We start from the raw sequence: 5,464 nt of genomic DNA, 5'->3' as shown, positions 1-5,464 counted from the left end.
AAATTCATTTGATCTCCTTCTGTTGAAACATTACATAAAACCATGTCTGAAGAACAATTTGGAAGAAACTGCATTTGATATTGCTAAAAGGATAAGTATGTATCACTACCTCTTTGAAGTTGTGGAAGAGTGTACAAATTGTTCTACTAAGTACTAATGATTCAATTGCTTTTCTTAAATTTCAAAAATGCCATTCCATCCTTTGTGTCCATACAAAATATTTTCACAATCCAAATAGCAGCAATAACTTACTGTAAAAATTCATGGATTCTGTGGAATTCTTTCAAGTGAATTGCCTGCCTTTGATGTCAAAATGTATTCAAGAGTATTCGTATACATCTATAATGATTTCTTCAGAGTTTGTGACTTTTTAATCAGAAATAATTTTAACTTATCTATTGCAATTAATACAGAAACTAAGGATATTTCTAGTGCTTGTCTGAAAAAGTATATTTTGAAATATTCCATAGTCTATGTTTATATAGTGTCCATAATCTATTTTATTCTCTCTTAGATACAATACTTTGAATTCTATGCTACTTTATAATATACAGCTTCATTAATGTGTCCTTTCAGATTTCATTCCATATAGAAATAGTTTAAGATTCCTTTGTATCCTAGGTCCTTATAGTATTATATTTCTTTGGGATAGAACGAAAATGTTGTCTAATTTCAAAGTTTTATAAAGGTTATGCTATGTAAAGGCCTTTCTTTTCTGTTGGGGGGGTCCGGTTGTGGGCCTGAACTCTGGGCTTGGGCGCTGTCCCTCAGCTCTTAAGCTCAAGGCTAGTGCTCTACCACTTGAGCCACAGTGTCAATTCCGGCTTTTTTCTTTTTGCTTATGTGGTGCTGAGGAATCGAACTCAGGGCCTCAGGCATGCAAGGCAAGCACGCTACCACTGAGCCACCTTCCCAGCCCCATATAAAGGCCTTTCTAAGGTGAAGATTTAATACACTGATGTCAAACTAACTTTTAATTATATGAATTACGTGTATTTTTACACTTGTAATTTTGTAATCAATTTTTAATGTTTTTCATTTCTTGCATCTGAAGAATGAAAAATTTGGAATACTTCACAAATTTTCATATCATCCTTGTGGAAGTGCCATGTTAATCTCTGTATTGTTGTAATTTGGGTATACATGCTAATGAAACATGTAGTATTCTCTAAATTAAATAGTTAATGTTGCAATCTTTATACAGGCTTATATCCTTGGGTGCCTATTTGTTACAAGGAAATGTTATTGTTTCTAACAGTGCTATTGATCTTATTTCCCTGAAATTCTGTGAATAGTGGAAAAATTATATTGTTCAGTCCATTGCTCACATTTGCAATTTTTTTTCAATTACTATTTTAAATATTTTCCATTTGGGATTTGATTGTACTTTCAAGTATTTATAGCTAGGTGCAAAGGTGATGGCTGTTTCAAGTAGTAATTTATCCAAATGAGTTAGCTCTGTGGATCTATTGGATTCAAAGTAAGCCTTGCTTAAGAGCTACTTCTAAACTTCTGCAGTTGAAATTTTCCCAAATGAGGTCTTACTTTTCCCAAATGAGATCCTAGGATCCCAGGACCCAGTTATCTGCATCATCTGATAACATGGGCAATACTTCTCACCTGGGCCCATGCAACATGCCAACAGAAACTAATTGAAGACCCGTATCAATTTCTCGTTTCCTGTATTTCAGGTCCCCAATTCCTTGCGATGCAGGAATTATCAGTAAGCAATTGTGAAATACAAGGCAACTTAAAATGAAGGAGGAGATCACAAAATCTAAGAGACAGTGCTGTAATTCATACTTTCAGTTTACAGATGACCAATCCATATGAGTGAACAAGATCACAAAATGTCATAAGATTATTTTTAATACCCCTCCTCTAATGAGTAATGAAATATATCAATCCAGCATAAGTGGTCCAAAAAAGATCCATAATTGCTCTACAAATTTTTGGAAAACTTGACTTAGAGGTCAAATGTAATTTAGAAAAACATTAAGTGAGAAGATCCTTAGTGCTTCAAAACATTGGTACTTCAGTTAAACTTGGTTCTGTGATGTAAAAATGTTGTCACTCTCAATCCAATGATAACCTACATTTAATCTCCTGAAAGTGTATTTATTTTCAAATAAACGTTTTAAAATCATATTTACCAAAATAACTTTTGACAACTCGTTGATACTTAGTGACATTAGAAGTTTTTCAAGTGTAGGGAGCAAGTTACAATAGAGTTGATTTATTTACCCAGCACCAATGACAAACAGGTTCAACCATTCATTAAAGTGTAGAAATAGTACCACCCACCATTTGTGTTGTTCAGTAGGTGCCTTCAAAAAATGTGTTCAATAGATCAGCCTCCCATATTTCAAACCCAAAGGTTAGCTAATGAAGTAAATTTCAACACAATAGTTGTTGGGTCTTTGTCCATCCCACGAAAGACAGACGGGGTCCAAGGAAAGGTAAGTGCGGCCAGTAGCCAGTTCCACAGCCTCCCTTAGCCCGGGAGAAAATAAGACACAGCAGGGAGTCAAGTCAAGCAGTAAACTCGTTTATTAACACAGAGCAAGCTCTTTTTAAAGCAAAAAAGAGCACATGACATGGGAGAGGAGGAAGGGGAACCAATCACTGTAAAGGTCACACCCTATCATGCACCTAAACTTCCACGGGCTGGTTATGCAATGAACGTAAAGCAAATCGGGCTCTGCCCACTCAACTCCCTCTCAGAGCCATCTTGGCTGCCCATGTGCTCCACAAATAATGACAATAGTCATAAATAGTTGCCTTATCATATATTGTTTTATGTTTTCTCTGTCTAACATAGTGAGAAATATGACTTTAAGTCTTGAATATGAGTACTCCTCAGAGATGTGACAAACATAAAATCTGTCTTCTATTTCTATCATATTCCTCTATAATAGTAAATCTTATTTTTCTTCTTTTTCCAAAACCTACAAGTAGTAGAAAATATTATCCCAGGTAAAATAAAATAATCACACACCATTGTACAAAGCCATTTATAAAAATTGATAATTAGGAATACATTCTAAGCCATTTTTAAACTTTCTTTTTGACTAAAGATCAATCTTCCAAATAGATGAGAATACAATTATGTCTAGGTGCTTCGCATCTCCATTCTTGCAAATTGTTACTGCAGATGAGTGAAATATGGAAATATAAGCTGACATCAGTTCAAGTATATGCAGGATTGAAACTCCTTGGAATGCATATAAACCTTTCAAAGTATTATCAGACATTTTAACAGAATGACTATCAGAGAGGAAGTTGAAACCAGAGAGGAATAATAGTAAAGATGAAAAATTGAACAAAGGGTAAGTACAGCTAGAATACTCAATGTACACATGTGATAAAGGAAGTTATAAATCGGAAATAAATCTTGGAGAAGGGATTAGTTGAGAATGATAGAAGGAGTGACTGTGATCCAGGAGTATTGGATAATTAGATGGATATATTTAATTGTAACACACTTGCACAACCTTATGACATTCAGTTAATAAACACAACAAAAAATCAAAAACACACAAAAATCACAACCAAAGAGCAATCTCTAGAGAGTATGAATATGACCTCTCAAAATTTTAAGGAGGTAATGAACAGCAGTCTTGGAAAAGCAAATAAAGCTTTTCAAAGAGGGCAGTTTGGGGTAAGGGAGAATTTTGAACAGGTATAAATAGATTGTCTAAGGTTATAAATCACCTACATCAGCTGCAAATATTATCTTTCTTCTGCTAATTTTCTTTGGATGAACTGTATACTCCAGCCCTCAGCCACACTTGATAGCTTGAGAAGGTAGAATGGATGAAACAAGATGAAGAACCCATTGCTCCACTGGAGAGAAAACAATCCTCTATGTTTTCTTTCCTCTCTCTTCACTACTGTTTCTTCTTACTTTTAAGTCGATTTTGAAGTATATTTTTTCTTCTTTGCTCTGGCAAAGTAATTAGTCAAATAATTCACTAAATATTATTTGCCATTTTTTTTTCATGCTGTTGAATTGGGCAAGCGAGTCCATTAAACTTCCCTCTTGCATTTTATTGCCATGAAACAACATCTATGTTAATGAGGAAAAATCTAATGTAAAGCTTTCTCTCCAGAAAACAAGTCGAAGAATCGTGATCCCAAATATTTGGCTATACATTTTCCTTTTTTCTATTACCTTGAATGTCTTCTTGTGTCTAAAGTGCCCAGAAAAATAAGTACTCCATCACTTTTTGGTTTAATCAATTCTAACCTCTAAGATATATTTTGCTAGCAAGATGATTAGACGAATTAAAAACTACACCGCTTTTATCTTCTCTCTTAAGACTCTCCTTAGATACCATATCAGGAACACTGAAGTTATTCCTTGCAAAATTATTTCAATAGATTATTTTTCTCTTGGGCTTGCATTTGCTCTACAAGATGTATGAAGGAGAATAGAGTGAAATTACCCATACCTTGAAAGATAGTGTCTGTTACAAAAGGACAATGCTTCTATGTCCTACTTTTATGTGCTCCTCTTAGCTCTTGCTTGATTTCCAATTTAACACGGCTCCTTGGCTTTACGTCTAGTGAAGCTTAAGGACTACACAGCCTCAGTCACTGCTACATCTTCACGGTTTCTCTTAAAACTCTCTTAAGTTGCCTCATTTGGATGTGGAATTTATTTTCATGTTTTCATTCAATCAGTTCTGCAGTGTAGTGAGCCAAATAAGCTCTGTCACTTTAGGGAGCAAAAATATTAAGACCATCTATATCAAAAAGTTTGGGCCTCCCTCCACTGCTGAAGCCAACATGCTTAGCTAGGGCTTATAAGAACAATTTTCTAACCTTTTCTATTTTCAATTCTTTTCTATTCCCAAAACTTTTTGGCTTATGTAATTTGTCTTCAGTATCTCATGTTAATAAGGATATTATATTTTATGAGCCACTTAGAAATGTGAAATCATTGGTTTGAAGTATCTAATCAGATTTTTTTCTGTGTTTCACTGCTTCACATGAAAAGACATTGTGGAAAGTGTTATGAAGAGAAAAGTGTAACCCAATACATTCTTTCATTGTGGAGGGCACTTTCTCCCTAATTATTTTGACTGAAATTTTCATTTTCAGAGAATTACTGTTTGATAATTGAAGGTTAATTCACAAATTTTGATATCTTATGTTTTAAAGAATTTTGAATTTAAATTCCACTACAACCTTGTTTCACACAGTGAGAGTATATTTCCAGGGTAAAGACAATTCTAAAGGGAACCTACAGGATTTACAGTAAGGTTTCTGAGGTTTGTTTGTTTAGTGTGAAAGAGATCTATCTTCTCCCACATTGCTTCCTCTTTACTAAGTCTCCATGGACTTCTTTGCATGAAAGCCTATTTTCCCAGGAAATTTTAATTTTTCTTAATAGGCTATGTTGTTTAAAATTTTGAACAATTAAAATTTAGACTCTTTTGAAATTCCTTTATCAGAACCA

The 5,464-nt window shown here is 34.2% G+C and overlaps 1 pseudogene; it reads right to left on the bottom strand.

The window, feature by feature from the left end:
- Window positions 1–1,058: 1,058 nt before the first annotated feature.
- LOC138814787 (U6 spliceosomal RNA) lies at window positions 1,059–1,158 on the bottom strand (annotated as a pseudogene).
- Window positions 1,159–5,464: the final 4,306 nt, after the last annotated feature.

Source organism: Dipodomys merriami, unplaced genomic scaffold (genome assembly GCF_024711535.1).
Source record: "Dipodomys merriami isolate MVZ:Mamm:240054 unplaced genomic scaffold, mDipMer1.0.p SCAF_610, whole genome shotgun sequence".
Taxonomy (NCBI): Eukaryota; Metazoa; Chordata; class Mammalia; order Rodentia; family Heteromyidae; genus Dipodomys; species Dipodomys merriami.
Note: the sequence above shows the minus strand (reverse complement) of the source record. Positions and strands in the feature narration are given on the sequence as shown.